The sequence below is a fragment of the Thamnophis sirtalis genome, unplaced genomic scaffold (genome assembly GCF_051295495.1).
Source record: "Thamnophis sirtalis isolate CommonGarterSnake01/CBP01778 unplaced genomic scaffold, rThaSir2_p1.2 scaffold_11, whole genome shotgun sequence".
NCBI lineage: Eukaryota > Metazoa > Chordata > Lepidosauria > Squamata > Natricidae > Thamnophis > Thamnophis sirtalis.
The window spans coordinates 64,729,886-64,741,985 of record NW_028261391.1 but is presented as its reverse complement, the minus strand read 5'-3'; the positions used below and the strand labels follow the sequence as shown (position 1 = coordinate 64,741,985).

Below are 12,100 nucleotides of genomic sequence, written 5' to 3'. Positions count from 1 at the left end.
CATCATTCCCCTCTACCCTACTTCCCCTCTCCCTCTACCACTCCTCTCTCCCAGTCCACTCCCTCCCTTCCTTCTCACCCTCCCTCCCGTCCTCTCTCCTGCCCTCTCTACCCCTCTTTCTTCTATCCCACTACTCCTCCCTTTGGTGTATTTCTACTATATGTCAATATATTCAGCTTGTCCTATTTTTACAGTGAAATTAAAGAGAAACAGTATACATGTGAAATCGCATTACATTGAAATCTAACACATACTATATATCCACCCTCCCCCCACCCTCCCCCCTAACACCCCACTTCCCTTTCCCCCCCCCCGACTTCCCAGAGCCCGTACATTTGGTTTTTCTTGTCTAAGGGTAAAACCTTGCTTTTCACTGAATTGCATTTGTTGGAAAGGGTCCAGTGTTCAGGTTTGTCAGGATCTTTCAGATCATCTGAGTGTGTCTTCTAAAGTAATGGCTATTCCTCCCATCGTGCATCTTTGAAACTCACCCTGAGGTCATAATATGTTAAAATTTTCCACTTTCTGTAATTCCGTTTCCCCTCCTCCATAAACCTATTGGTATAAGCAGAATTGAAACACCTAAGGGAATTATGTTAAGTTTGTGTTAATAAGCCGGAATTTCTCTCCCCCCTCCCCCCCCCTCTCTCTCTCTCCCTCCCTCCCTCTCCCTCTCTGGGTACTTGAGAGACCGCCTTCTGCCAGTTACCTCCCACAGACCCGTTAGATCGCACAGGGTCGGCCTCCTCCGGGTTCCGTCTACCAGCCAATGCCATCTGGCTATGACCCGGGGGAGGGCCTTCTCTGTTGCAGCTCCGGCCCTCTGGAATGAACTCCCTGCGGAGATTCGGACCCTCACCCCTCTCCAGGCCTTCCGGAAAGCCGTCAAAACCTGGCTGTGCCGGCAGGCCTGGGGTTGATGAGTTCCCCTCCCCTCTCGACTTGTATGGCTGTATGACTCTTGTGTATTTTAATTATATGTATTGTGTTTGTATCCCCTTTCCCCTTTTGAGTTGTTCGCTGCCCTGAGTCCCTCCCGGAGAAAGGCGGCATACAAATAAATAAAATCTGAATCCCCCCCCCCCCCTCTCTCTGTTCCAATGCTAAAACAAAATTAGCTTCCTTCAAGCCATCGATATATAAGTGACCTGCATGATGTAAGCTGAATAGTTGTCCTGGTACATACACATGAATAAACAATTAATCCTGTTTTAAATATACTTTTAGAAGAAAGCATGCAGTTGTTTAATCTTTCCAGCTGCTACGAGGAAATTGTTTTTTGAATTAGGGCATAAATTATATTCCCAAAGCCTTATTAGGGTAATGTCTTTATTAGGTCAACTGGAGGTCACAAAATACAATGTGCTTTCCAATTCTCAGAAATCTCCAGCGGTCTAGATGGTACGTAAACTAAGCCAAAAAGGAAAAAGAGAGATGGGTAAAAGGTGATTCTTTAAACCATGATTTTTTTTTTCCTAATTAGTGTTCTGAGGTTAAATGTTGGGGCAAAAGTGAAAAAATTCAGATCAGTTTGTATTATGTACTATAAATGCAAATGGAACTCCCCCATAAGATGAAGGTGTTTTTTTAAAGAAAAAAACTAAACCAAGAGCTTCCTCCATAGACAAAGACACACATATATATATATATATATATATATATATATATATATATATATATATATATATATATATATATATATATATATATATATATATATATATATATATATATATATATATATATATATATATATATATATATATATATATATATATATATATATATATATATATATATATATATATATATATATATATATATATATATATATAAATCTAATAGATACCTTTCACCCTGGCTTGGCTGATAACGGATAAGAGCCTGTGGCCTAATGGCTAAGATGTCTACCTAGTATGTAATATAGCCCAGGTTCGAATCCCAGTAAGGGTATGGCTAGCTGATGAGAGCTAAATAGCTTGAAATAGATCTATACTAGTCTCCCTTTATTTATTTATCAGCACAACACAAATATAACAAAGGCAACAGTAAAAATATTGGGTTTCTGTTGTGATGGACTCTTGTGATGAGCCGAAGGACAGAGAATGGAAGTAGTGATCTTCCTCCCATATTTGGGCATACCGGGGGTTGTAAAAATCTAATAAAAATCATATATATATATATGTGTGTTTGTGTGTGTGTGTGTGTATATGTGTATATATATATATATATATATATATATACACACACACACACATACACACACACGTTATATTTGTGCTGATAAATAAATAAAGGGAGACTAGTATAGATCTATTTCAAGCTATTTAGCTCTCATCAGCTACCCATACCCTTACTGGGATTCGAACCTGAGCTGTATTGCATCTTAGGCAGATGTGTTAACCACTAAGCCACAGAATTCGACTCCTTATCAGCTGAGCCGGGGTGATAGGTATCTATTTAGAGTTACAACCCCCGGTATGCCCAAACAAATATATATATGCATACAAACCCCACACACACAGTGTACAGTTTTCCCTAAATCCAACTACTTGAGGAAACTTCCATAGTTTCTTTCAGTTAAGATGTTAAAAGAAGTGAGCAAAATCCCCACCCTTGTGAAGACTCATGGAAGTTATATTTATTGTACTCTCATCTCATATAGGTGTGACTCCTAAGACTCATGAAAATACCTTCATTAAGGGTTACCACAAAAAATAACTTAATCTCAGGGGTTGCCACAAAGAAGAGGGAGTCAAGCTATTCTCCAAAGCATCTGAGGGTAGAACAAGAAGCAGTGGGTGGAAACTAATCAAGGAGAGAAGCAACCTAGAAGTAGAAATTTCCTGACAATTAATCAGTGGAACAACTTGCCTCCAGAAGTTGTAAATGTTCCAACACTCGAAGTATTTAAGAAAATATTAGATAACCATTTGTCTGAAGTGGTGTAGGGTTTCCTGTCTAAGCAGGGAATTGGACTAGAAGACCTCCAAGGTCCCTTCCAACTCTGTTATTCTATATTCTAGTAATATTTTTTATCACTGTGTGTGCGCTGTGGTTTAGATCCAAAGTCAAAGGAGTGTTTAATTTCCACCCAGTTGAAAAAAGCTGAATCTTTTCCTCAGCTTGTATGATAACTGTACAGTGCCAAGAAAAGGTTTTACAAAATAAATAAATAAAAGATACATTTTACATCTTTTTTTGTGTGAGTATACTTTTTTATTTTCCATTTTCATAACATACAATCACATGTATACTATTACATAGCCAGTATCCTATTATATTAAGTAGCAATTACATCAGTTCCTCTTGTCATCCACACCCAAAAAGATAAAAACCCATTATTAGCTCTTCTCCTCTCCATACACCTCTTTCTTCTACCTCTCTCCTACCTCCTTTCTTCCCTCCAGCATCCTTTCCTACTCTACTTCCCTTTCCTTTCTCCTTCTCCTCTCTCTTCATTCCACTCCTCCTTATCCTCCTCATCTTCCCCCCTTACTCTCTCTTCTATCCCTCTCTTCCTATCTTTCTTCTCCCTTCTGTTTCCCACTCTTCTTCTCATTGGTGTATTTCCGCTTCTGAGCAAACTCCATTCTATGTTGATGGTATTTAAGCTTCCATATCAATATACTTAACATATCCTAGTTTTAAAGAAAAAAATAAGAGAAGACAGTATACATGTGCAATCATATTACATTAAAATCTAACACCCCTTGTCAAATCTCCCTCCCTCCCCCCAACCCCCCCCCAGCCTTCTACTTTTTACATCTTGAAGGCATCAAAGCGGTGTGAGAAGGTGCTTTTGAGCAAGTGTGAGCATTTCCTCCTTAACGCAAATGCTTACTTTATTGATATCGTGAATAAAAGACCCTTTAATAAATTGATTCCTGGTCCTTGCCTAAGAAAAATCATATTGATGAGGTATAATGTATAGTACATACTTTTTTTTTGCTTGGGAATCAGGATTAATTTTTTGTCCCTTCTTCCTTGTGCATTTAGCTTCCTCTTAGAAAGAATGTGCTACCATTGTGACACATGCATTCTGAGTTGCTCCAAATATAAAATATTAGACAATTGTAATACAGAGATAGGCAACCAGACCCATTGGAGAGAATACAGATTGGAACTTCATAAAAATGGTCCTCGTTTAGCAGTGCTAATTTGAATACAGAGCCGAGGTGGCGCAGTGGTTAAATGCAGCACTGCAGGCTACTTCAGCTGACTGCAGTTCTGCAGTTCGGCTGTTCAAATCTCACCGGCTCAGGGTTGACTCATCCTTCCATCCTTCCGAGGTGGGTAAAATGAGGACCCGGATTGTTGTTGGGGGCAATACGCTGACTCTGTAAACTGCTTAGAGAGGGCTGAAAGCCCTATGAAGCGGTATATAAATCTAACTGCTATTGCTATTGCTAATTTGAAATGACGTGTCTATAAGAAAAAAAAAACCACTATGTTGTTTATGATGGCAATGCTGGTAGTCCCAGTTACTGTCAATAGTGAGAACTGCATGGAACATTAAGCAAGGACATCAAGTGGCTCTGACTTCCTGCTGGCTTCCACATTGACTTTGCTTATGGGAAACCAGCAGGGAAGGCTTCAAATCATGTGACTATTGATGCCACAATGGCTGTTGAATTATGAGGTTTGTTGTAATGAACACTAATTCAATGCTATCGTACAATATGTTTGAACGATCACTAAACGGATGGTTGTTAAACAAGGACCATCTAAAATCTTTATCACTTTAGTTCTTATAGGGGCCATAATCCAAAACATCTGGAAAACACATGTTGCTAATCATCCTAGTTGCATTTAAAAACAGAATTTTGACTGATCTGAAGTAAGATGATTGATTGTAAAGACAGTGTAGAACTACACAGTATTTGTGAACTTAATACTTGGAAAATGGAAGGAGATTCCTGAAGGGCTTTATACATACTATATGCAACTGATGCCAATAATCCGGGAACTTCTAGTAAAAATTTGGAGTCCAAAGTAACCCTACATTAGACATAGATCAACAGGAAAGTTTATTTCTTGTATAGATATACCTTAATTGCTGTTCTAGATTCCTAGATTTAAAAAAAACACTGTGCAGTATGCAACTTTCCCTACCGCAAGGATCCTAAAGTTGTTGGATTCCATATTGTATCACCTGACACGGCTCATTCTGTCTAAGAATGATGGAACTGTTCTCTAACACGTCTTAGGGTTTCTTTGAAGGACAAAAGTAGCTATGGTATGAAGGCATGGGTGCAGTGGTGGGTTTCAAAAATTGTTCGAACCTACTCTGTGGGTGTGGCCTCCTTTGTGGGAGTGGCTTGCCACCCATGTGACCGGATGGGAGTGGCTTGCCGCCCATGTGACCGGATATGAAGATGCCGACCACACTTGTCAGAACCACCTTAAATTACCTCACACACAGCACTGGCATGCATAAGAATAGGATGTCAACTTGTTTTTTAAAAGGCATCTTTGGTTTGCGTTAAAACAACTTCAACACATGCAATGTTCTGATTGCACCACAAACGCAGTAGTCATCCTTACCTTTCACAGAGGCACCGAGTTTTATAAATAGGAGCATGATAGTGTAGAATAATCATATCCAAGGACCAGTGGTGGGTTTCAAAAAATGTTTGAAACCTCTTCTGTAGGTGTGGCCTGCTTTCTGGGTCCACTGGTGGAACCTCTTCTAACCAGTTTGGTAGATTTGTGTTTAAATTTGTGTTTTAGACGAACCGGTTCTACCGAATAGGTGCAAACTGGTAGGAACCCACCTCTGCATGGGTGCTAGAAAAAATAGGATCCCAGAGTTGTTTCTGTAAAACAGTGAATATTATTGTAGATTGGTAGGTTTTATTTAATAGATCTTATTTAGACTGTAATAAAGGATTTGTGAATGGATAGTGAATCGATTTTGAAGATCACTGTTAAGTAAAGACTGTGAGAATCAACGCCTGATTCTACATCAACTGTCTATAATAGCTTTCATTTTCCCATTGCAATGTTATATAATTTTGCCTGATTATTTAAAAGTTATATATGCATTTTTATCATACTAATTTAAAAATAACATTAAAATGAGCACGACAGGTAATCATCTCATGACCCGAGAGTATATTAAAATATTAATGTCTTACATTGGAACTAATCAGTTTCCAACTGAAAGGTAAAAATCATGTTTTTAATCTTGTTAAAAAGAACCTTTATATAAACATAGAGTGTTTTTTTAAGAAATGCCTTTCAAATAGCTCGGTGTTTCTTAAACTTTTCTCTCTCTCAGGATCCCTTTCCACTTTTAAAAATTATGGAGAGTTTTGTTTGTAAGGGATATATTTATTTTTAACCTTACTAAAAATTAAAATTAATGTATTCACTGCCACTACTCCTTCTCACAATTGTTTTAAGGGATTTAAATCCTGTGCAATATTTTAATATAGACTGGCAAATAATTTTGATATTTTTTTTTCAGACCCCTGAAAATCTGGAGAACCTCCTGGGATCGTGGGACCACTTTAAGAAACACTGCTAGGAGTAACTGTTGAGACTGGATGTTGAATTTGTAAGTGAATACCATCAGATGTTGCTTCTGTTAAAACCAGACTTTTTTTGGAAGTTCAGTGGGTTGACCCACACCAAACTCAACTCGGCAGATAAGGGGTAGCGTAGCTGTATCAACATAACTGAAACAGAAGTTTATTATAAGATTAATTCCGCTGATTACCTGTTAACTCCTTATGCAAAGTTTCTGAGCAACCACATGTATAGGATTCAGTGGCTCTTCAGAGATATCTCTGCAGCAAAGCAATTTTGTGCTTGTCAACAGGGCAATGAATGTTATGCTTATATTCAGTGAGACTTAACTTGAAGTTTAAAATGTTTAAAAGGGAACAAATCCTGGTAAACTCTTTTTTAACGAGTTAATATTTTATTCTAAGGCATAATGTGGTTGTTTGGTTTTGGCTTAGCGAATTATAGGTAATTGTGGTTTTTGAGAACCTTAGTTTAAAGTTGAGATGTTTGCATGAAGATACAGAGAACTGTGATTTGCCTCATAAATTAAGCAGCCAAATTGCATTGTGAAGTCAGACAAAGAATCTGCTTTTTATTAACTGGGGAATTATTCTGGGAGTTTCAAAACGGACCCTCATCTCTGAAGGCCAGTGGTGGGTTCCTACCGGTTGGTACCGGTTCGGCTGAACTGGTCATGGTTTGGCAGCCTGGGTCGCTTCTACCACGCCCCTGAACTGGTTCTCCAAACGGCGCCAATTTTTATTGCACTGCGCATGTGCACACAGTGGCCATGAACAAACCGGCAGTGGTGACTACAGGAACCCACCGATGCTGAAGGCCCTATCTAACCTATCAGCCTGAGAAGACCAGTAAGTTGATGCCTGTTTCTTTTGTGGCAGATTAGAAGAATGTGCTGTTACATTAGGGGTTTCTGTAGTGGGATATGTCTTTTTATTCTCTTTTGTTGTTTATTATTTCCTGTTTACTACGCTGTTTCCAAGCACATTTTGAGACAAACTTTGGTTTGTTTCCTCTCATTGTAGAAGCAGTCGATTCACACTTAGCAGAGAAATGCAATATTTCTGCTGATATAGTTTTCAGGATGGCGGGTGTATAAATGCTGTTATTTTTGCTGTGTTTCTGTGCAGGAAGATGGATGGGACCAGTGGTGGGTTTCAAAAAATTTTCGAACCTACTCTGTGAGTGTGGCCTCCTTTGTGGGAGTGGCTTGCCGGCCATGTGACCTGGTGGGCGTGGCTTACCGGCCATGTGTTCTCTCTCTCTCTCTCTCTCTCTCTCTCTCTCTCTCTCTCTCTCCTTCCTTTTGTCTCTCTGTCCCTTTTTCCTTTTTTTCTTTCATCTCTCACTTTTTCTTTCTTTTTTCTTTTTTTTATTTCTTTCTTTCTTCCTTTCTTTCTCTTTCTCTCTCTGTGTGAGTCTGTGTGTGTGAGTGAGTGGTGGGTTTCAAAAACTTTTGGAACCTCTTCTGTAGGTGTGGCCTGCTTTCCGGGTCCATTGGTGGAACCTCTTCTAACCGGTTCGGTAGATTTTTTTTGTGTGTGTGTGTGATTTGTATATTTTATTTTCATTTTCATACACTCACATGTATACCCCATACAGTATTAAACAGTAATTGCATCAATTCCTCTTGTCGACAATGCCCCAGAAAATAAAAGCCCAATATACCTCTTCCATCCTCCATACACCTCTTTCTTCCACCACCCTCCAACTTTCTATCTTCCCTCCATCATCCCCCTCTACCCTACTTCCCATCGCTCTCTACCACTCCTCTCTCCAGATCCGCTCCCCCCCTTCCCTTTCGCCTCCCCCCCCTCTCTCCCATCCCTCTCTACCCATCTTTCTTCTTTCCTACTCCTCCTCCCCTCAGTGTATTTCCACTATATGTTAATGTATTTGGCTTATCCTATTTTTAAAGAAAAATTAGAGAAAAACAGTATACGGTTCGGTAGATTTGACGAACCGGTTCTACCGAACTGGTGCGAACTGGTAGGAACCCACCTCTGGATGGGGACAGACAACTGGATTTTGTCGTATCTTGAGCTAGTCCCCCTTCCCCCAGCCAAACAGCTAATCGGCGTGATTGCCATTTGTCTGTTCTATGGTTGTGCATGTTCATCTTGGGAGTTGGCCCGTTGAGAAGATTATGTTTCTGTGTGTAAAAACAAGACAGCTCTTTTTTTAAAAAAAAAAACATCAACCAGGCCACCAATTGTCACAACTACACTTGCAATATAGATGACAGCAAGCACAACCAGATAAAATATTTTTCTAAAAAGAAAGAAAAAAAAAATGCAGACACATGTTCATGGACTTTGAAGAGAAGAAAAGATGTCGTGAGCCCTACACTCTTTTGGAAAAGACAGATTTGTGACAGTCCGCTTTTGTTGAAGACGCAGAAAGAAAAGTTTTCTTAGACGTATAGAAAGAAAAAGCACACAGCGGGGCACCAGTCAGAATTCTAGTAATAGCAGCAGGGAAGAAGTGGCAGGACTGCTTTAAGCCTGATTTCATTAAATAGATGGGAGATGTCAAAGATACGTGAGTGACGAACCCCAAAGGTATTTTGTGTTGGAAGGAGGGAAATTAAAAGGATTAAACCAGAGAGAAAGAATGAGAGGCAGAAAGGCTGTCACTGCTTAGCTATAGTTTCTTTTTGATACTTAAAAGGTTGGTTTGCTAATACTTAGAAGAGCCCCAGGAGGCCTAGGTTAATAAATATATGTGCAGACAGATTCAGATTCCTTCTTAAAATCTCTCTCAAAGAGTTGGAGGACAAGTTTAGGAAATGTATATTTGTTCTGCAAACGTGTGGGCCTGTGTAGTGCATTGTTAACAGTTGTTTTTTTGGGGGGAAAAGGGATTTTGGTAAAAGATAAGGTTCTCATTCAAAAGTTTTATTTCTTTTAAGGCAAACATTTCATCATTCCTCAATCAGTAAGACATCGAAGTAAAATTTCTTGTATATCAAAATAATTCTAGTTTACCACCAAATTCTTGTCTAGCCTAATATATACCCCTCCCTCCCTCCACCCTCTCCCTCAACCCCCCTCCACCTTTCCCCCCGCCCCCGACTTCCCAGAACCCGTACACGGTATGGGTTTCTAACAAACACAGTCTAAAATCTATTGAGAAAAAAAATAAATTAAAAAAAATTATTTAAAAAAAATTAATAACATTCTACATTGACCTTAGCTTCTTCTTGCTGAACCAACTTTAAACAATTTAAATCATTTCTGATCTTAAGCATAGGCTAACTGGAATTTCTTGGTCCCATATTTATTTTGTATATAGTCAATCCAAGGTGGCGCAGTGGTTAAATGCAGCACTGCAGGCTACTGCTAGATCAGCAGGTCAGCGGTTCAAATCTCACCGGCTCAGGGTTGACTCAGCCTTCCATCCTTCCGAGGTGGGTAAAATGAGGACCCGGATTGTTGGGGGCAATATGCTGACTCTCTGTAAACCGCTTAGAGAGGCCTGAAAGGCCTATGAAGCGGTATATAAGTCTACTGCTATTGCTATTGCTATTGCTATTGCTATTTTTTCCAGTCTCGTTTATATCTCTCATTTGAGTGATTTTTATGCCGATATTTTAGTCATCTCGGCTAAGTTTGTAACTTTCAATGTCCATTCTTGAGTTGTAGGCAAGTCTTCCTTCTTCCAGTATTGCGCCACCAACAGTCTTGCTGCCGTTGTTAGATGCAGAATCAAGTTAGTCTCTACCACTGTAAAGTCAGTACCTATACCTAGTAAAAATAACTGAGGAGTAAACTTTATCCTTCTTTCAAAGATATTTTGCATAATCCACCATATTTTTATCCAAAATGCCTTAACCTTTTGGCAGGTCCAAAGATGTGGCTCTCTTGATGCTACATATTTTCATATATGGTGGACCTGCCAAAAGATAAGGTTACTTTGAAGCTTCTCCCCGATCCTTATTGTACATAATATTTTCGGTACAGTTTTGCAAAATGATGGCTCTTTTCACATTTGGTTCCTAAATGTCTTTTTTTTTTCCTTTTTGGCCCTTTTTAAAGCAGCCTTCCCAATCCGATGGCCACTAAATACACTGGGTTAGAATTTACTATGATCTCTCAGCCAAGCAATGGCCAGGTTGTGTTATATTTGCTTTCTCTCCTGTAGTTGCAGCAAGCAACATTTTTTTTAAAAATGAATATAGTCGCTCATGCAGAAAAATATCAGGCTGCATTGATAACTTTAATTATGAAGTCCCTATTTTTCCTCAAGTGCCGGCTCCTTTGCAACAGAAGCATAGAAGGCCAGACCCGTAATAGTCTGTTATACCAGTGATCCATGGAATAATGCATCCCCGAGTAGTAACCATTAACTTCCATAGTGCATTGATTTGCGCATTAAAGGGACCCCTCGTAGGTATTTTCTAAAGAAAACTATAACTGCTCTATAGGAGCCGTCATACTTCATTGCTTCAGTAATCTGTGTATTTTGCAGTATGGAGATACACTAGGCTTTTGGCACACAATGAAATGTTATGGCTGCAGATGCGTTGTTCATAGGTTTAGGTTAATAATCTCTGAGCTGTTAGAATCCCAAAATAGTCCTGATATGTGGAGCTTAAAATGTCCCTGTGCAAAAAACGTGCATACTATAGCTGCCCTATTCAGCCATAAGGTTGTATTGATTATGTATTTAAGAGGTATGTGTCAGAAAGATTGACCTTTTTAACTGGGTATTCCTCCTTCCTAAATAAAGTAAGTAACATATACTTGTGGTTTAAACACACACACACACACACACACACCAGTGGTGGGTTTCAAAAATTGTTTGAACCTACTCTGTGGGTGTGGCCTCCTTTGTGGGAGTGGCTTGCCACCCATGTGACCGAATGGGAGTGGCTTGCCACCCATGTGACCAGATATGAAGATGCCGACGACACTTGTCAGAACCACCTTAAATTACCTCACACACAGCACTGGCATGCATAAGAATAGGATGTAAACTTGTTTTTTAAAAGGCATCTTTGGTTTGCGTTAAAACAACGTCAACACACGCAATGTTCTGATTGCACCACAAACGCAGTAGTCATCCTGACCTTTCACAGAGGCACTGAGTTTTATAAATATGAGCATGATAGTGTAGAATAATCATATCCAAGGACCAATGGTGGGTTTCAAAATTCTTTGGAACCTCTTCTGTAGTTGTGGCCTGCTTTCCGGATCCACTGGTGGAACCTCTTCTAACCGGTTCGATAGATTTGACGAACCGGTTCTACCGAATAGGTGCGAACTGGTAGGATCCCACCTCTGACAGACACACACACACACACACACACACACACACACACACAGGATCGCCAGTAATGTTTGCCCAGTAATTTTCAAATATAAGAGAAATGGAAGTTTTCTGATCTGTAGATCTCATAGAAATGTAACATATTAAACCGAGAGGCTCAGTTTTCAAGAGTGTTTTCAAGAGCCAGTTTGGTCTAGTGATTAAGGCACTTGACATGGAAGCAGTTGTGTAACTGTGGGCCAGTCACTCTCTGCCCAGGTTGTTGTTGTGGGGAAAACTGGAGGAGAAATGAGTATGA

At 39.5% G+C, this 12,100-nt stretch overlaps 1 protein-coding gene across 4 annotated transcripts in view; it reads left to right on the top strand.

The window, feature by feature from the left end:
- Nucleotides 1-12,100, top strand: part of CTBP2 (C-terminal binding protein 2) — a 278,022-nt gene that overhangs the window by 136,241 nt on the left and 129,681 nt on the right. For all 4 annotated transcript variants that reach the window (XM_087725960.1, XM_087725963.1, XM_087725962.1 and 1 more), the window contains one exon: nucleotides 6,473-6,562. The gene's annotated coding sequence lies outside the window, so the exon portion shown is untranslated. The remainder of the gene's footprint in view (nucleotides 1-6,472; nucleotides 6,563-12,100) is intronic.